The 20,928-nt window shown below is 50.4% G+C and overlaps 1 protein-coding gene across 6 annotated transcripts in view; it reads left to right on the top strand.

Annotated features, from left to right (window-relative positions):
- DNAH17 (dynein axonemal heavy chain 17) overlaps positions 1–20,928 on the top strand; it is a 12,633,448-nt gene that overhangs the window by 12,049,198 nt on the left and 563,322 nt on the right. The window lies entirely within an intron of this gene.

Below are 20,928 nucleotides of genomic sequence, written 5' to 3'. Positions count from 1 at the left end.
CCAAGCCTGGATCAAGGAAGAAGAAAACCTGAAAGCAGAGGGGACCAAGTTCTTGAATCACTAGCCAGTGATTAAGTGGGCACCAGGATGGCACCGGGCGAAGTCACCGCAGTCAGGTGAGTGGGCGCTGCTGGGCTCTGCAGTCTCTCGGACCAGGAGGCGTTGTCGGCGACCAGGATGGAGGTGCGAGCTGTCCCACGAAGGATGAAGTCGTTGGCGTCGAAGTTACCCAGGATTGGGCAACAAGCCTTGGCTAATTCAAGCCCACGCGGGGGACTCAAAATGGCGTCTTGAGTGGACCAGGAGGGTCCAGGGTGCTCCTCTTCTGGAAGGGAGCAAGGGCCAGTCTGGAGCAACCAGACCAGCAGCAGAAATGTCGTCGGGCGTCGTCAGGAAGGCCACAAGCCAACGGGCTAGTAGCCAAACAACGCGGTGAGCAGCGGAAAGCAGAAGGGCCCCACGCAGATCGTGAAGATGCTGGGGGGCTGCACTTCGGAGCTGGAGCTGCTCAGAGTCGGGGCTTCTCGGACCCCAAAGCACTCACCAGTAGATTACTCGGCGGGCTTGCTGGAAAGAAGTCGTGCAGTCTTGCAGATGGCCGGTCCCTTGAGGTCTCGTCGCACCCACGGTTCTCAGCTGGGCTGTAGAGGTGGGTAGAGGTCAGAGGTGCCAGGGAAGCCGGTTCTCGTCGAGCTGGGCAGTCGGATTCCGGAGGAAGGACTTACAGCAGACCGCAGTGTTCTTGGATGGTGCCTGCGGATGCAGGGTGACTACTCCTTAGTCACAAGGGAGAAATCTTAGGAAGAAGTCTTGAGTTCCTTTCGCAGAAAGTAGTTTCAGGATTCAAAGATGATCTGATTTGGAAGGGGGCCAGTCTCTACCTTTATCCTGTAAAAAGGGGCTGGCACGCGACTAAGTCCTGCCCTATGGGTGGGACTAGGAGGGGGGTGGTTACACCCACTTCCTTGGCGGGCTTTTCCCCAGCACAGGGTCTGGAGTGACCCTGGAACTGGTTCCAGCCAGCCTATGCACAGTGAGCACCGGGGTGCCACGTGCAGTCACCTTCCTCTAAAGCCCTGCCTACCTACAATACACAAAACCCTGTCTGGGACGGTGCTGGCACCGCCCCTGGCAGGAAACCCTTTGTCCTTATCTCCTGCTCTGGGAGGACTCCCAGCAGCAGGAGGGCAGACTTGTGTCTCGGTGGCAGCATCCATTTTGTGGAGCTGAGGCTCTGTTTGACTTTAACCGGGGTTAGGGGTTACATACATGTCGTGTCCCTCTAGAAGGGTGGAATGCTAACCCCGTCGCCAGAATTGGCGAGGGGTTAGTATTCCAATTCGTATGACACCTTACTCGACATGTTTTGATAAAGCGATACCAGAGTTGGCATATAACCGCGAGGATTATAATGCACTTAAGAGTATATGGTATGCGATATCATGGAAACGGCTAAGGGATGGATCCCGAAAGCCGCAGACAGGCTCAGCTCATGCCAGAGCACCATCTCACACGATTCCAAGCACTCTGCCTCCAGGATTGTTAAGGCCTGCCATAGGAGTGACTGATAGGAGATCTGTGTGTCCATTTTAGGGTTAGATATAGGTATACTATATCTAAAGCAAAGGGTGATTACACCACCTTGCCCCAGCTGTCGTGCAGCCAGTTGTGTCAGATTTGGATGGCCAGCCAGGGGTGGCATAATACATGCTGCAGCCCCTGGTGGGCCCTGGGTACACCTATGCCCTGGGTACCTAAGGTACACTGTACAGGGACTGATAAGGTGGCTCAGTATCCAATTTAGATATGTACCTAAGGTACATGGAATCCATTTTACAGAGAGAGCAGTGGGCCTGAGGTCCTGAATAGCAGGGCCTCAGGTCAACTAAGTCAGAAAACCAGCAAAACACCAGGCAAAAAGTTGGGGGCAACCATAGTCAGGGATCTACCTTCCTACATAACCCCCCCCCCAAACGAAAGGAGATAAGGCTATCCTTGTCCAGGTAAGCCTATATTGCCTAAGTGGCCATTTAAGGAAGTACCAGCACTGGCATGGTTACCCCCTATGTCATGGTCCACTAAGCAATCCCTCACCCTAAGGGTGTCTGAGGGTCTCCACCATAGGGAATCTCTACCTGTGGTGTGTTTTGTCAAAGAAAAAGGCTGGTGCTGAAATGGAGTACTGAAGTGAGGCTCCACTAATTTTGGGTTCAGCTTCCTCCAATCATTTTCCACCATAGAGGCCTTTCTTACCAGGACTGAGTTGTTTTGGGCTCTCAGGGTCAACCTCTGGCTACCTACAGCTGGAGGTTGGGTCCCTCTGTTTGGCTTGCTGGAGGGACAGTTCAGGTCTGGGGCCCTCAGGTCCCAAGTTTGGCTGTGCCCAACAGTGTCCATCTGTGGGAGGTCCCTAACTAATTTTAAGGGGGATCCCTCAGGAGTGTGTCTTATTTTCACTTGGCTAGGTCTACTAGCTTCAGTGCCCTTAATCTGCTGATTGGGGAATTCTTTTGGACAGGGGGCCCTTTGGGGTCCAACACTGGCCTCCCTGACCTCTACAGCCCTGGGCTGACTGAGGCAGGGTAGAGAGGGGCAGGTTACCTGCTCCAGACTGGGTCCCACCTTGGAAGGGTCCACTGACATCAGGGGTTCTGCCAGGCTAGGCCTGACTACCTCTGTGGCAGTTTCTTCACAAGGGGTCAGATCAGTTCCCTGAGGAGGCTGATCTTTTCCTAAAGTCTGGTGGGAGGGAGATTTCTCTTCCTCCTCAATGCTCTCTGTCTGAGTGGAGTGATCCATAGTTTCAGGCTTCACAACACTATCATCTGTCTGAGTTTGAGCTGTGGCCATCACAACTCTCCCAACCTTTCCAGGAGGGGGCTCAGTTTGGGTGTGGGCTGTTACCATGACAGCCTTGACAACCTGTTCTGGGAAGGAAGTTGTCTGAGATTGGGTTGTGACTGGCACAACCCTCCTGACCTGTTCAGGGAGGACATCTTGGACTGGGGCTGTGACTAACACTGCCCCACTAACCTTACCATGGGTATTTACCATTTTAGAATGGGTTTCTTGCTCCACTTCAGCCCAGGCTGAGAGCTCTAAATCATTCCCCAGTAGGCAATCTACAGGCAAGTTTGGTGACACTGCCACTCTCTTGTGGCCAGTGACACCTCCCCAGCTGAGATTGACCACTGCCATGGGATGATCTCTCTGTACTCCATCAATATTGGTCACCTGGTATGTGGCACCAGGTAAAAGTTGCCTTGAGGGGACTAGACTCTCAGTCACCATAGTGATGCTAGCCCCTGTGTCTCTATAGGCCTCAACGTTTATACCATTGATGAGGGGCTCCTGTCTGTACTTGCCCAAAGTGTTGGGACAAGTTGTGAAGTTGGCAAACCCCATGCCAGTCTCACAGACAAGAGTATCTAAGTTTGGGGACCTGGTTAGGCCAGAGTCCCCAGGAACTCCCAAAGTAAATGCACCCAAATTCTTGGGGGCACTCCCACCACCTGGGGGATTACTACTAGTAGTAACAGGAGGATTGGGAATGTTACTTGGGGGTATGTTTTCCTTATTGTTATTCTTTGGGCAACTGCTGTCCGTTTTTAAATGACCCACCTGTTTACAGGGATAACAATAAGGTTTCTTCTGGTTGTTGGAAGGATTCTGGGACCCACCCCCCTCAGAGGATTTTTGGGGCCCTGATGTGGTTTGATCTGGAGATTTATTCCCACCCTTCTCGTGAGGCTTGGTTGATTCCTTTTTCTGGTCACCACCTTGGTTCTTGGGCCTAATCCTGGTTCTGACCCATTTGTCTGCCCTCTTACCCAATTCTTGTGGAGAGGTCAGATCAGAGTCTACCAGGTGCTGGTGTAATAACTGGTTCTGACAATTATTTAAGACTTGCTCTCTCATAATTAGATTATACAATCCTTTGAAATCAGTAACCTTACTACCCAGTAGCCAGCCTTCCAGAGCCTTAGTGGCACAATCAACAAAGTCAGACCAGTCCTGAGACTGAGTTTTCTGGGTGTCTCTGAACAGCAACCTGTACTGCTCAGTGGTTAAGCCAAACCCATCAACCAGTGTATTCTTCAGGACCTGGTAATTGTTAGCATCCTCTACTCTTGTAGTGAGGAGCTTATCTCTACCTTTACCATCAAAGGAGAGCCACAGTATAGCTGCCCACTGACTCTGGGGAATGCACTGCACAGTGCAGGCCCTCTCCAGAGCAGCCATCCATTTCTGGATATCATCCCCTTGCTTAAAGGGGGGCACTATCTTAGTCAGGTGTTTAGTATCTAAACCCTTCTCTCTATCTCTTGGGAGATTGCTGCCACCAGTGGGAGCTAGCCCACTCATCTGCTGCTCTCTAGCAAAGGCAAGCTTCTCTTTGGCCAGGGCAAGTTCTTCCCTTTCAATCCTCAGTTCAGCTTGTCTCATTCTAGCTTCATGCTCTTTTCTCTGAGGGGAAGTAAATCTCCTCTGTGGAGGATTCCTTCTCCCCTGAGAAGAGGCATTAGAGTGCAGAGATCTATTGGAGTCCCTAGAAAGAGATCTATCTCTCCTAACTCCAAGGTTAGGCCCACTTCGGGTTAGTACTGGGGGTCCCCCAGATCCTAGCCCAAGTAAGTCTAAGTTGGTCCTAGTTAGCCTTCTGACTACCTCAAGACCCTTGTCTACCTCATCCCCAGAGAGTACCTCCTGATCCTCCTCCTCAACTGCTGAATCAGTGTTGTGGAGATCTGGATCCCCAGAGGTTCCCTCTAAGGCTGGCATGTTCTCATGTAACTGAGAAAGCTTTCTGGCATCATATGTCTCTAAGAGACCTATCAGAAAGGAAGTGGTGGGGTTAGACCCCTGCTTCAGTTTTCTGGAGACACAGATCTGTCTCATCTCATGAAAGCTGAGAGCTGCATATCTTGAAGTGACCTGTGGAGGGTCAACACTGACCAGGGGAGTCTCAGTAGAGTCCTCCTGAGTCGACATGCTTTTCTAGTGAGGTGTAAGTGGTGCACTTACCTACACTATATGTTTGCCTACTGATCCCTTGCTAGAGTTGTAGTTTAGGGTGTGCTAGGCCCTAGGAGCTACAACAGCTGGTTCAGTAGAACTCAGAGTATTCTAAGCTAAGTTATATGTACCTTTAGTACTCATGTGATCTTTCACAAGATATTCTTAGGGCATGTGTGGTAAAACAACAGCAAGCTCAAATCCCAACCGCTGCTCACCAATGTGAGAAGTTGGCCTGATGTGCAGTGCTCACTATTCTAGTGATCACTATATATCAGTCCAAACAACCCTTATTGATGATTGGTTGTAAGTCAACCTTATAGACCAGCTATCCTAGTAGCATGGATACGAGCAGTCTAAGGCTAAGACTCTAGAGGGCGTGTTAAGCCAGCTGTTTTACCATCACATTACCCCTTGAACACCCAGTGAAAGGACACCACACAAGTTTGTTATGAAAATAAACAGTGTATTTATTTATAACAAGACTACCCTGGCTCTTTATGAGACAGGGAGCTAAGCACACAACAAAACTCTTACGAAAATACTTTTAAGTTAGCACGTTACACAAATGCCCGAGGGGCACGAAAAACCATATACGCTAAAAGTGGAATGCGAATTACTAGCAGGTAAGTAACAGTTCTAATAGGCTTTGGAATCGCTAGGACTGGACTAGGGAATCGTTAGATTACTACTAGGAGGCCTAGGGGACTCGGGTGCAGAGTGTGCACTCTCACGCGGGATGCGGGACAAAGTCTATGGAAGCTAGAATTCACAAAGTTAGTGTTCACGGGCGAACCCGACCTGGTAGGGAGAAAACGACAGTGGATCCTGACCCTTGGATAGTGAGGCTATGCTGGGACACCGGAGTGCCGAAGTTACCTAGCCCAGGGGCTGCAGCTGCATAGGTCTGAAAAGACGTCGGGGATCTCGTTGCCGGACCAGGAGCCTGGAAGGAAGAAGTTGCTGGCAGGCGACCAGTGAAGGAAAGTTCGATGGATCCAAGCCTGGATCAAGGAAGAAGAAAACCTGAAAGCAGAGGGGACCAAGTTCTTGAATCACTAGCCAGTGATTAAGTGGGCACCAGGATGGCACCGGGCGAAGTCACCGCAGTCAGGTGAGTGGGCGCTGCTGGGCTCTGCAGTCTCTCGGACCAGGAGGCGTTGTCGGCGACCAGGATGGAGGTGCGAGCTGTCCCACGAAGGATGAAGTCGTTGGCGTCGAAGTTACCCAGGATTGGGCAACAAGCCTTGGCTAATTCAAGCCCACGCGGGGGACTCAAAATGGCGTCTTGAGTGGACCAGGAGGGTCCAGGGTGCTCCTCTTCTGGAAGGGAGCAAGGGCCAGTCTGGAGCAACCAGACCAGCAGCAGAAATGTCGTCGGGCGTCGTCAGGAAGGCCACAAGCCAACGGGCTAGTAGCCAAACAACGCGGTGAGCAGCGGAAAGCAGAAGGGCCCCACGCAGATCGTGGAGATGCTGGGGGGCTGCACTTCGGAGCTGGAGCTGCTCAGAGTCGGGGCTTCTCGGACCCCAAAGCACTCACCAGTAGATTACTCGGCGGGCTTGCTGGAAAGAAGTCGTGCAGTCTTGCAGATGGCCGGTCCCTTGAGGTCTCGTCGCACCCACGGTTCTCAGCTCGGCTGTAGAGGTGGGTAGAGGTCAGAGGTGCCAGGGAAGCCGGTTCTCGTCGAGCTGGGCAGTCGGATTCCGGAGGAAGGACTTACAGCAGACCGCAGTGTTCTTGGATGGTGCCTGCGGATGCAGGGTGACTACTCCTTAGTCACAAGGGAGAAATCTTAGGAAGAAGTCTTGAGTTCCTTTCGCAGAAAGTAGTTTCAGGATTCAAAGATGATCTGATTTGGAAGGGGGCCAGTCTCTACCTGGCCCCTGTAAAAAGGGGCTGGCACGCGACTAAGTCCTGCCCTATGGGTGGGACTAGGAGGGGGGTGGTTACACCCACTTCCTTGGCGGGCTTTTCCCCAGCACAGGGTCTGGAGTGACCCTGGAACTGGTTCCAGCCAGCCTATGCACAGTGAGCACCGGGGTGCCACGTGCAGTCACCTTCCTCTAAAGCCCTGCCTACCTACAATACACAAAACCCTGTCTGGGACGGTGCTGGCACCGCCCCTGGCAGGAAACCCTTTGTCCTTATCTCCTGCTCTGGGAGGACTCCCAGCAGCAGGAGGGCAGACTTGTGTCTCGGTGGCAGCATCCATTTTGTGGAGCTGAGGCTCTGTTTGACTTTAACCGGGGTTAGGGGTTACATACATTTCGTGTCCCTCTAGAAGGGTGGAATGCTAACCCCGTCGCCAGAATTGGCGAGGGGTTAGTATTCCAATTCGTATGACACCTTACTCGACATGTTTTGATAAAGCGATACCAGAGTTGGCATATAACCGCGAGGATTATAATGCACTTAAGAGTATATGGTATGCGATATCATGGAAACGGCTAAGGGATGGATCCCGAAAGCCGCAGACAGGCTCAGCTCATGCCAGAGCACCATCTCACACGATTCCAAGCACTCTGCCTCCAGGATTGTTAAGGCCTGCCATAGGAGTGACTGATAGGAGATCTGTGTGTCCATTTTAGGGTTAGATATAGGTATACTATATCTAAAGCAAAGGGTGATTACACCACCTTGCCCCAGCTGTCGTGCAGCCAGTTGTGTCAGATTTGGATGGCCAGCCAGGGGTGGCATAATACATGCTGCAGCCCCTGGTGGGCCCTGGGTACACCTATGCCCTGGGTACCTAAGGTACACTGTACAGGGACTGATAAGGTGGCTCAGTATCCAATTTAGATATGTACCTAAGGTACATGGAATCCATTTTACAGAGAGAGCAGTGGGCCTGAGGTCCTGAATAGCAGGGCCTCAGGTCAACTAAGTCAGAAAACCAGCAAAACACCAGGCAAAAAGTTGGGGGCAACCATAGTCAGGGATCTACCTTCCTACAGCGTCTTACGAGCATAATGTTTTTTCTTGTACTGCTATCTACCCTGATTCAGGCATGTGAATCTATGAAAGACACCCCAATACTGGAGAAGAACAATAGTTACTTATCTGTAATCTGTGGTTCTCCAGTATTGGTGTCTTTCATAGATTCACATGCACCCGCCCACCTCCCCTCAGAGGCTCTCTCAGGCAATTATATTGGTTTCACTCCTGTGCGAGAAAATCTGAGAGCCTGAGCCTCTGGGGAGAACATTCTCGTGGGTGCTGTCGCCTGATTGGCTGCAGTTTGGTCTATACAAAATGACTAGCATAGTCATGAGTGTGGGAGCTATTGCTCCTGTAGCTTAGGGCTACTTTACTTCCTGGTTGGTTATTACCAAGGTTTTTTGGTTATTACAGGCATTTTATTGCTTTTTATATACCGTGGGACTCCCACTCCGACGACGGGGAATGATTCAGGCATGTGAATCTATGAAAGACACCAATACTGGAGAACCAGAGATTACAGGTAAGTAACTATTGTTCTTCTTAATATATGGTTTGGTCTCCCCCTGGAGCCCACTGTGTATTGTGCTATGTACTGTCGTTCTCGTGATTTATTATTGTGTACTTTGTGCTCTAATCTCATAAAGAGATTAGTATAGAGAGAGTTTAGTAATAAATTCATATTTTTATAATAACACTTGTGTGGTTGTGTGGTTCTCCTTTTATTTTGTCATTCAGGAGGTTATGATCTGGTAAAACAAGCTGCTTTACATTCCTTGGAGACTTAGCCTGAAGGCTGCTCTCCATAGCTACCACCTGGATAGCTTTCAATAAAGTTTGTCTTTAACCTAATCATCAATAAGGGTAGTTTGGACTGGTGCAAGGTGCCCACTTTAATTAGTCAATAGCATTTACACGGCCAACTTCTCACATTGGCGTGCAGCGGTTGGGATTCAAGCCTGCTATTGTTTTACCAGATAATCTCATTGAGTGACTAACTGAAAACCACAAAAGGTATTAGGTACATATAAATCAAGACTAGAATAAAGCCTTCTCAGGCATCTAATCATTCTGTAGGGTCCTCAGCTTATCACAGGAGAGAATCCTCCTATGATAAGAAGTGCAGACTGCTTGTGTTTGAAAAAGCTAAGCTTAGAATCAAGAGAGAGCCGTTGGCCTTAGACAGGGAATCCCTAGAGCTCCAGAGAGCTTCTAGAAGGTTGGGGCTGGAGCCCCATGGTGGAAGCAACAGTGTCCCTAGAGGTCGAGAACATACTCATGACCATAGCAACCTGAACAAGATTGTCCCTACCTACCAGAGTGGGGATGACATTCACAAATGGATAACTGCACTTGAGAGGGCCTGTAAAGTACAGAGGGTCCTTCAGGAGCAGTAGGCAACAATCTTGTGGCTCTCCTTTGCAGACAAAGGTAGAGACAAGCTCCTCACTGTTAGAGAAGAGGATGCTGATAATTACAAAATCTTGAAGAGTCCTCTGATTGATGTGTTTGGCGTAACCACTGAACAATACATGATTAAGTTCAAAGATACCCAAAAGGCACTGAATCAAGACTGGGTTGACTTTGTAGATTGTGCAACTAAGGCTCTAGAAGGCTGGTTACTTGACAGTAAAGTGTGTGATTTTAAAGGATTGTATAATTTAATTATGAGGTAGCAGATCCTTAATAATTGTCAAAATCAGTTGTTGCATCAGTACCTGGTGGACTCTGATCTGACCTGACCTCTCCCCAAGAATTGGGTCAGAAGGCAGACAAATGGGTCAGAAGCAGGGTGAGGCAGAAGGTTCAGAACCAAGGTGGTGACTCCAAGAAGCAAGATTCAAAACCCTCAGATAAAGGTGGGGGAAAGGGTAAAGACCAGAAGTCTTCTCAAGGGCCCCAAAAATCTTCTACTGGTGAGGAGTCACAATTCAACAAGGGAAAAAGCAAGATGAAGCCATGGTGTCAAATCTGTAAACAGAAGATCCATTAGACAAGTGATTGTAACAAGTCCAAGGACTCAACTCCAACCACCACTGCCCCTAAGGCAACTGTTCCCCCTAGTTCAGCTCCAAGTGGTGGTACTCAGAATAAGAGTGTAGTAGGGTTAACCCTGGGATCTGAGATGGACTCTGGCCTAGTCAGAGTTCCCACTCAGGCTGTACTGATCTGTGATGGAGGCATGAATATTGCTCCTTATTTGTCAGGTCCAGTAATCTGGGCAAATACAGCCAGCCGCCTTTGATAAATGGAAAAGAGGCCTTGGCATTCAGGGACACAGGAGCAAGTGTCACCATGGTGACAAAAGATCTTGTGGCTCCTGAGTAAATCATACTTGGTGAGATGTACCAAGTTACCAATGCTAGCAATGTAAGGACAGACCATTTCTTGGCAGTTGTTAATTTCACCTGGGGAGGGGTAACTGGCCCTAAGCAGGTTGTGGTAAGTGCAGACCTCCCTGTTGAATGCTTATTGGGCAATGATTTTGAAACTTCAGCTTTGGCTGAAGCGCAACTTAGGACTCAAGCAGAAATGTTGGGTATCCCTGCAGATGTGTTTGCTATGACTAGGTCACAGGCAACAATTTCTTCCACTGAACAGGCCCTGGATCTTGGAAAAATGGACCAGGTGCCTTCCAAGAGGAGGAGCAGTAAGAGCAGGGCAGTGTCTCCCTCCTAGACTCAGAGTACAGATTAGTCTCTTGAGGGAGATGATCTTAGTCCTGAAGAAGGAACTGTCCCAGAGGAGCTTGAGCCTGATCAGGTTGAGTTCTTAGGGACAGTGGGCCCTTCCAGGGCAGATCTGTGCCAGGAGCAGCTGAGCTGCCCCTCTCTTGAACCCCTCAGACAACAAGCTGTTGCTGAGGCTGCTGGGAGTGCCAGTGGGTCTCATAGGATCTTCTGGGATGATGGACTCCTTTACTCAGAAAGTAGAGACCCCAAGCCTGGTGCTACCAGGAGGTTGGTTATACCTCTGATGTTTAGGGGCTTCCTATGGATACTGGCACATGATATCCCATTAGCAGGTCACCTTGGCCAAAACAAGACTTGGGACAGGCTTGTCCCTCACTGTCATTGGCCATACCTATCTGAAGACACCAAGATGTTTTGTCGCTCCTGTGTCACCTGTCAAACCAGTGGTAAGGCAGGTGGTACTACAAAGGCCCCTCTGATAGCACTACCTATGGTGGGGGTTTCCTTTGAGAGGGTTGGGATTTACATTGTTGGACCCATGGATCCTCAAGCTGCATCTGGGCACAGATTCATACTGGTGGTGGCGGACCATGCGACTAGGTATCCAGAGGCAATTCCCCTTAGAACTACCACAGCTCCCATTGTGGCTAGAGCCCTTCTGGGAATCTTTTCCAGGGTGAGTTTTCCTAAGGAGGTCGTATTAGACAGAGGTGAAAACGTCATGTCTAGTTACTTAACTGCTATGTGGATGGAGTGTGGAGTAAAAAACAAATTTACCACCCCTTATCACCCACAATGAAATGGGTTAGTTGAAAGGTTCAACAAAACCCTCAAGGGCATGATTAAAGGTCTGCCTGAAAAGCTTAGACGCAGATGTGACATACTTTTGCACTGCCTTCTCTTTGCCTACATATTGGTTCCTGAGAAGAGGGTTGGTTACAGCCCTTTTGAACTTCTGTTTGGACATCCAGTTAGGAGTCCATTATGTCTTGTGAAGGAGGGATGGGAGTTACCTCTCAAACCCCCTAAACAGGATATTGTGGACTATGTACTTGGTCTCCGCTCCGGGATGGCTGAGTACATGAAGAAAGCAACTGAAAATCTTGAGGCTAGCCAGGAATTGCAAAATGCATGGCATGACCAAAAGGCTGTCTTGACTGTTTATCAACCAGGACAGAAAGTATGTGTGAGAAGTTGGCCTGATATGCAGTGCTCACTATTCTAGTGATCATTATGTATCAGTCCAAACAACCCTTATTGATGATTGGTTGTAAGTCAACCTTATAGACCAGCTATCCTAGTAGCATGGATACGAGCAGTCTAAGGCTAAGACTCTAGAGGGCGTGTTAAGCCAGCTGTTTTACCATCACATTACCCCTTGAACACCCAGTGAAAGGACACCACACAAGTTGTTATGAAAATAAACAGTGTATTTATTTATAACAAGACTACCCTGGCTCTTTATGAGACAGGGAGCTAAGCACACAACAAAACTCTTATAAAAATACTTCAAGTCGCACAATTTACACAAATGCCCGAGGGGCACGAAAAACCATATACTACAAAAGTGGAATGCGAATTACTAGCAGGTAAGTAACGATTCTCAGAGGCTTTGGGATCGCTAGGGCTGGACTACTGAACCTTTAGATTACTAGCAGGAGGCCTAGGGAACTCGGGTGCAGAGTGTGCACTCTCACGCGGGATGCGGGACAAAGTCTATGGAAACTAGAATTCACAAAGTTAGTGTTCTCGGGCGAACCCAACTAGGTAGGTCAAAAACGAAAGTGGATCTGGACCCTTGGATAGTGCGGCTATGCTGAGGCACCGAAATGCCGAAGTTACCTAGCCCAGGGGCTGCAGCTGCATAGGTCTGAAAAGACGTCGGGATTCTCCGTTGACGAACCAGGAGCCTGAAGGAAAGGAGTTGCTGGCAGGCGACCAGTGAAGATTGTTCGGGTGATCCAAGCCTGGATCGAAGATAGATGACACCTGAAAGCAGAGGGGACCAAGTTCGTGACTACTAGCCAGTAGTCAGGTGGCACCAGGAGGGCACCGGATGGTAGTCACCTCGACTAGGTGAGTGGGCGACGCTGGGCTCTGTAGTCTCACGGACCAGGAGGCGTTGTCGGCGACCAGGATGGAGGTACGAGCTGTCCCACGATGGATGATGCTCTCGACGTCGCTGGACCCAGGATTGGGGCAACAAGTCTTGGCAAATTCAAGCCCACGCGGTGGACCTAAAATGGCGTCTGGAGTGGACCAGGAGGGTCCGGGGTGCTCCTCTCTTGGAAGGGAGCAAGGGCCAGTCTGGAGCAACCAGACCAGCAACAGTGATGTCATCGGGCGTCGTTAAGAAGGCCACAAGCCAGCGGGCTAGTAGCCAAACAACGCGGTGAGCAGCAAAAAGCAGAAGGGCCCCACGCCGATCGTGGAGATGCTGGGAGGCTGAACTTCGGTGCTGGGGCTGCTCAGGGTCGGGGCTTCTCGGACCCCAAAGCACTCACCAGAGGATCCCTCGGCGGTCGTGCTGGAAAGAAGTCGTGTAGTCTTGAAGATGGCTGGTCCCTCGAGGTCTCGTCGCACCCACGGTTCTCAGCTTAGCTGTAGAGGTGGGTAGAGGTCAGAGGTGCCAGGGAAGCCGGTTCTCGTCGAGCTGGGCAGTCAGATTCCGGAGGAAGGACTTGCAGTGTTCTGAAGATGGTGCCTGCGGATGCAGGGTGACTACTCCTTAGTCACAAGGGAGAATCTTGAAGAAGAAATCTTGATGTCCTTTCGTAGAAAGTCGTGTCTTGATTCCAAAGATGATCTGATCTGGAAGGGGGCCAGTTCCTACCTTTATCCTGCAAAAAGGGGCTGGCACGCGACTAAGTCCTGCCCTATGGGTGGGACTAGGAGGGGGGTGGTTACACCCCTCTCCTTTGGCGGGCTTTCCCCAGGCCAGGGGCTGGAGTGCCCCTGGAACTGGTTTCAGCCGGCCTATGCACAGTGAGCACCGGGGTGCCACTTGCAGTCACCTTCCTCTAAAGCCCGGCCTACCTAGGATACACAAAATCCTGTCTGGGACGGTGCTGGCACCGCCCCTGACAGGAAACCCTTTGTCCTTGCCTCCTGCTCTGGGAGGACTCCCAGCAGCAGGAGGGCAGACTTGTGTCTCGGTGGCAGCATCCATTTTGTGGAGCTAAGGCTATGTCTGACTTTAACCGGGGTTACAGGTTACATACATGTCGTGTCCCTCTAGAAGGGTGGAATGCTAACCCCGTCGCCAGAATTGGCGAGGGGTTAGTATTCCAATTCGTATGACACCTTACTCGACATGTTTTGATAAAGCGATACCAGAGTTGGCATATAACCGCGAGGATTAGAATGCACTTAAGAGTATATGGTATGCGATATCATGGAAACGGCTATGGGATGGATCCCGAAAGCCGCAGACAGGCTCAGCTCATGCCAGAGCACTATCTCACACGATTCCAAGCACTCTGCCTTCAGGATTGTCAAGGCCTGCCATAGGAGTGACTGATAGGAGATCTGTGTGTCCATTTTTAGGGTTAGATGTAGGTATACTATATCTAAAGCAAAGGGTGATTACACCACCTTGCCCCAGCTGTCAAGCAGCCAGTTGTGTCAGATTTTGGATGGCTAGCCAGGGGTGGCATAATACATGCTGCATCCCCTGGTAGCCCTGGGTACACCTATGCCCTGGGTACCTAAGGTACACTGTACAGGGACTGACAAGGTGACTCAGTATCCAATTAGATATGTACCTAAGGTACATGGAATCCATTTTACAGAGAGAGCAGTAGGCCTGGGGTCCTGAATAGCAGGGCCCCATGTCAACTAAGTCAGAAAACCAGCAAAACACCAGGCAAAAAGTTGGGGGCAACCATAGTCAGGGATCTACCTTCCTACATAACCCCCCCCCCCCCCAAACGAAAGGAGATAAGGCTATCCTTGCCAGGTAAGCCTATATTGCCTGAGTGGCTATATAAGGAAGTACCAGCACTGGCATGGTTACCCCCTATCTCATGGTCCACTAAGCGATCCCTCACCCTAAGGGTATCTGAGGGTCTCCACCATAGGGAATCTCTACTTGTGGTGTGTTTTGGCAAAGGAAAAGGCTGGTGCTGAAATGAAGTACTGAAGTGAGGCTCCACTAATTTTGGGCTCAGCTTCCTCCAATCATTTTCCACCATAGAGGCCTTTCTTTCCAAGACTGAGTTGTTTTGGGCTCTCAGGGTCAACCTCTGGCTACCTACAGCTGGAGGTTGGGTCCCTCTGTTTGGCTTACTGGAGGGACAGGCCAGGTTTGGGGCCCTCAGGTCCCAGGTTTGGCTGTGCCCAACAGTGTCCATCTGTGGGAGGTCCCTAACTAAATTTAAGGGGGATCCCTCAGGAGTCTGTTTTATTTTCACTTGGCTAGGATTACTAGCTTCAGTGCCCTTAATCTGTTGATTGGGAAGTTCTTTTGGACAGGGGGCCCTTTGGGGTCCACCACTGGCCTCCCTGACCTCTACAGCCCTGGGCTGACTGAGGCAGGGTAGAGAGGGGCAGGTTACCTGCTCCAGACTGGGTCCCACCTTGGAAGGGTCCACTGACATCAGGGGCTCTGCCAGGCTAGGCCTGACTACCTCTGGGGCAGTTCCTTCACAAGGGGTCAGATCAGTTCCCTGAGTGGAGAAGTGTGGCTCAGGGGTTAGAGGCGGCAGACCCGGAAGCTGAGATCGGTCCTGGACCAGGGTTCAATTCCCCGCCTCGGCGGGTCTTGGGCTAAAAATTCCACGGACTCGATAATTCTCGCCCCGGTGCCTCCTCGACTCACGGGTTCACACTCTGCGACTCTGGGCAATAGCTTGCTTAATCTCCACAACGGCCCCTCGCGGCGGGATGCCTGACTTTCACCTTGTGGACACCCTGCCGGGGTTTCTCACAGGGGAATACCAGGACGGGTTCCCTAAGCAAGCGCCAGGATGCCCTTTGGGTGACAGGTTTGCGCTATATAAGTACACCTACATTTACATTTACAGGAGGCTGATCCTTTCCTAAAGTCTGGTGGGAGGGAGATTTCTCTTCCTCCTCAATGCTCTCTGTCTGAGGGGAGTGATCCATAGTTTCAGGCTTCACAACACTATCATCTGTCTGAGTTTGAGCTGTGGCCATCACAACTCTCCCAACCTTTTCAGGAGGGGACTCAGTTTGGGTGTGGGCTGTGACCATCACAGCCTTTACAACCTGTTCTGGGAAGGAAGTAGTCTGAGATTGGGCTGTGACTGGCACAGCCCTCCTGACCTGTTCAGGGAGGACATCTTGGACTGGGGCTGTGGCTACCACTGCTCCACTAACCTTACCATGGAAGTTTACCATTTTAGAATGGGTTTCTTGCTCTACTTCAGCCCAGGCTGAGAGCTCTAAATCATTCCCCAGTAGGCAATCTACAGGCAAGTTTGGTGACACTGCCACTCTCTTGTGGCCAGTGACACCTCCCCAGCTGAGATTGACCACTGCCATGGGATGATCTCTCTGCACTCCATCAATATTGGTCACCTGGTATGTGGCACCAGGTAAAAGTTGCCTTGAGGGGACTAGACTCTCAGTCACCATAGTGATGCTAGCCCCTGTATCTCTATAGGCCTCAACTTTTATACCATTGATGAGGGGCTCCTGTCTGTACTTGCCCAAAGTGTTGGGACAAGTTGTGAAGTTGGCAAACCCCATGCCAGTCTCACAGACAAGAGTATCTAAGTTTGGGGACCTGGTTAGGCCAGAGTCCCCAGGAACTCCCAAAGTAAATGCACCCAAATTCTTGGGGGCACTTCCACCACCTGGGGGATTACTACTAGTAGTAACAGGAGGTTTGGGAATGTTACTTGGGGGTATGTTCTCCTTATTGTTATTCTTTGGGCAACTGCTGTCAGTTTTCAAATGACCCACCTGTTTACAGGGATAACAATAAGGTTTCTTCTGGTTGTTAGAAGGATTCTGGGACCCACCCCCCTCAGAGGATTGTTGGGGCCCTGATGTGGTTTGATCTGGAGATTTATTCCCACCCTTCTCTTGAGGCTTGGTTGATTCCTTTTTCTGGTCACCACCTTGGTTCTTGGGCCTAATCCTGGTTCTGACCCATTTGTCTGCCCTCTTACCCAATTCTTGTGGAGAGGTCAGATCAGAGTCTACCAGGTGCTGGTGTAATAACTGGTTCTGACAATTATTTAAGACTTGCTCTCTCATAATAAGAATATACAATCCTGTGAAGTCAGTAACCTTGCTACCCAGTAGCCAGCCTTCCAAAGCCTTAGTGGCACCATCAACAAAGTCAGACCAGTCCTGAGACTGAGTTTTCTGGGTGTCTCTGAACAGCAACCTGTACTGCTCAGTGGTTAAGCCAAACCCATCAACCAGTGCATTTTTCAGGACCTGGTAATTGTTAGCATCCTCTACTCTAGTAGTGAGGAGCTTATCTCTACCTTTACCATCAAAGGAAAGCCACAGTATAGCTGCCCACTGACTTTGGGGGATGCACTGTACAGTGCAGGCCCTCTCCAAAGCAGCCATCCATTTCTGGATGTCATCCCCTTGTTTAAAGGGGGGCACTATTTTTGTCAGGTGTTTAGTATCTAAACCCTTCTCTTTTTCTCTTGGGAGATTGCTGCCACCAGTGGGAGCTAACCCACTCATCTGCTGCTCTCTAGCAAAGGCAAGCTTTTCTTTGGCCAGGGCAAGTTCTTCCCTTTCAATCCTCAGAGTAGCCTGTCTCATCCTAGCTTCATGCTCCATTCTCTGAGGGGAAGTCAATCTCCTCTGGGGAGAGTTCCTTCTCCTCTGAGAAGAGGCATTAGAGTGCAGAGATCTATTGCAGTCCCTAGAAATAGATCTATCTCTCCTAACTCCAAGGTTAGGCCTACTTAGGTTCAGTACTGGGGGTCCCCCAGATCCTAGCCCAAGCAAGTCAATGTTGGCCCTAGTTAGCCTTCTGACTACCTCAAGACCTTTGTCTACCTCATCCCCAGAGAGTTCCTCAGGATCCTCCTCCTCAACTGCATTTACAGTGTTGTGGAGGTCTGGATCACCAAGGTGCCCTTCTAAGGCTGGCATATTCCCATCTCCCTGAGATGCTTTCCTAGCATCATAAGTCTCTAAGAGACCTAACAGAAAGGGAGTGGTGGGGTTAGACCCCTGTTTCAATTTCCTGGAGGTACACAAGTGTCTCAACTCCTGGAAATTGAGAGCTGCATATCTTGAGCTGACCTGTGGAGGGTCAATAACCACAAGGGGAGTCTCTGAAGACTCTCCATGGGTAGACATGCTTTTCTAGTGAGGTGTAAGTGGTGCACTTACCTACACTATATGTTTACCTTCTGATCCCTTGCTAGAGTTGTAGTTTAGGGTGTGCTAGGCCCTAGGAGCTACAACAGCTGGTTCAGTAGAACTCAGAGTATTCTAAGCTAAGTTATATGTACCTTTAGTACTTATGTGATCTTTCACAAGATATTCTTAGGCTATGTGTGGTAAAACAACAGCAAGCTCAAATCCCAACCGCTGCTCACCAATGTGAGAAGTTGGCCTGATATGCAGTGCTCACTATTCTAGTGATCACTATGTATCAGTCCAAACAACCCTTATTGATGATTGGTTGTAAGTCAACCTTATAGACCAACTATCCTAGTAGCATGGATACGAGCAGTCTAAGGCTAAGACTCTAGAGGGCGTGTTAAGCCAGCTGTTTTACCATCACATTACCCCTTGAACACCCAGTGAAAGGACACCACACAAGTTGTTATGAAAATAAACAGTGTATTTATTTATAACAAGACTACCCTGGCTCTTTATGAGACAGGGAGCTAAGCACACAACAAAACTCTTATAAAAATACTTCAAGTCGCACAATTTACACAAATGCCCGAGGGGCACGAAAAACCATATACTACAAAAGTGGAATGCGAATTACTAGCAGGTAAGTAACGATTCTCAGAGGCTTTGGGATCGCTAGGGCTGGACTACTGAACCTTTAGATTACTAGCAGGAGGCCTAGGGAACTCGGGTGCAGAGTGTGCACTCTCACGTGGGATGCGGGACAAAGTCTATGGAAACTAGAATTCACAAAGTTAGTGTTCTCGGGCGAACCCGACTAGGTAGGTCAAAAACTAAAGTGGATCTGGACCCTTGGATAGTGAGGCTATGCTGAGGCACCGAAATGCCGAAGTTACCTAGCCCAGGGGCTGCAGCTGCATAGGTCTGAAAAGACGTCTGGATTCTCCGTTGACGAACCAGGAGCCTGAAGGAAAGGAGTTGCTGGCAGGCGACCAGTGAAGATTGTTCGGGTGATCCAAGCCTGGATCGAAGATAGATGACACCTGAAAGCAGAGGGGACCAAGTTCGTGACTACTAGCCAGTAGTCAGGTGGCACCAGGAGGGCACCGGATGGTAGTCACCTCGACTAGGTGAGTGGGCGACGCTGGGCTCTGTAGTCTCACGGACCAGGAGGCGTTGTCGGCGACCAGGATGGAGGTACGAGCTGTCCCACGATGGATGATGCTCTCGACGTCGCTGGACCCAGGATTGGGGCAACAAGTCTTGGCAAATTCAAGCCCACGCGGTGGACCTAAAATGGCGTCTGGAGTGAACCAGGAGGGTTCGGGGTGCTCCTCTCTTGGAAGGGAGCAAGGGCCAGTCTGGAGCAACCAGACCAGCAACAGTGATGTCGTCGGGCGTCGTTAAGAAGGCCACAAGCCAGCGGGCTAGTAGCCAAACAACGCGGTGAGCAGCAAAAAGCAGAAGGGCCCCACGCCGATCGTGGAGATGCTGGGAGGCTGAACTTCGGTGCTGGGGCTGCTCAGGGTCGGGGCTTCTCGGACCCCAAAGCACTCACCAGAGGATCCCTCGGCGGTCGTGCTGGAAAGAAGTCGTGTAGTCTTGAAGATGGCCGGTCCCTCGAGGTCTCGTCGCACCCACGGTTCTCAGCTTAGCTGTAGAGGTGGGTAGAGGTCAGAGGTGCCAGGGAAGCCGGTTCTCGTCGAGCTGGGCAGTCAGATTCCGGAGGAAGGACTTGCATCAGACCGCAGTGTTCTGAAGATGGTGCCTGCGGATGCAGGGTGACTACTCCTTAGTCACAAGGGAGAATCTTGAAGAAGAAATCTTGATGTCCTTTCGTAGAAAGTCGTGTCTTGATTCCAAAGATAATCTAATCTGGAAGGGGGCCAGTTCCTACCTTTATCCTGCAAAAAGGGGCTGGCACGCGACTAAGTCCTGCCCTATGGGTGGGACTAGGAGGGGGGTGGTTACACCCCTCTCCTTTGGCAGGCTTTCCCCAGGCCAGGGGCTGGAGTGCCCCTGGAACTGGTTTCAGCCGGCCTATGCACAGTGAGCACCGGGGTGCCACTTGCAGTCACCTTCCTCTAAAGCCCGGCCTACCTAGGATACACAAAATCCTGTCTGGGACGGTGCTGGCACCGCCCCTGACAGGAAACCCTTTGTCCTTGCCTCCTGCTCTGGGAGGACTCCCAGCAGCAGGAGGGCAGACTTGTGTCTCGGTGGCAGCATCCATTTTGTGGAGCTAAGGCTATGTCTGACTTTAACCGGGGTTACAGGTTACATACATGTCGTGTCCCTCTAGAAGGGTAGAATGCTAACCCCGTCGCCAGAATTGGCGAGGGGTTCGTATTCCAATTCGTATGACACCTTACTCGACATGTTTTGATAAAGCGATACCAGAGTTGGCATATAACCGCGAGGATTAGAATGCACTTAAGAGTATATGGTATGCGATATCATGGAAACGGCTATGGGATGGATCCCAAAAGCCGCAGACAGGCTCAGCTCATGCCAGAGCACTATCTCACACGATTCCAAGCACTCTGCCTTCAGGATTTTCAAGGCCTGCCATAGGAGTGACTGATAGGAGATCTGTGTGTCCATTTTTAGGGTTAGATGTAGGTATACTATATCTAAAGCAAAGGGTGATTACACCACCTTGCCCCAGCTGTCAAGCAGCCAGTTGTGTCAGATTTTGGATGGCTAGCCAGGGGTGGCATAATACATGCTGCAGCCCCTGGTAGCCCTGGGTACACCTATGCCCTGGGTACCTAAGGTACACTGTACAGGGACTGACAAGGTGACTCAGTATCCAATTAGATATGTACCTAAGGTACATGGAATCCATTTTACAGAGAGAGCAGTAGGCCTGGGGTCCTGAATAGCAGGGCCCCAGGTCAACTAAGTCAGAAAACCAGCAAAACACCAGGCAAAAAGTTGGGGGCAACCATAGTCAGGGATCTACCTTCCTACA

Source organism: Lissotriton helveticus, chromosome 7 (assembly GCF_964261635.1).
Source record: "Lissotriton helveticus chromosome 7, aLisHel1.1, whole genome shotgun sequence".
NCBI lineage: Eukaryota > Metazoa > Chordata > Amphibia > Caudata > Salamandridae > Lissotriton > Lissotriton helveticus.
The sequence above is the reverse complement of the archived record's forward strand: the minus strand, read 5'-3'. Positions and strand labels throughout refer to the sequence as shown.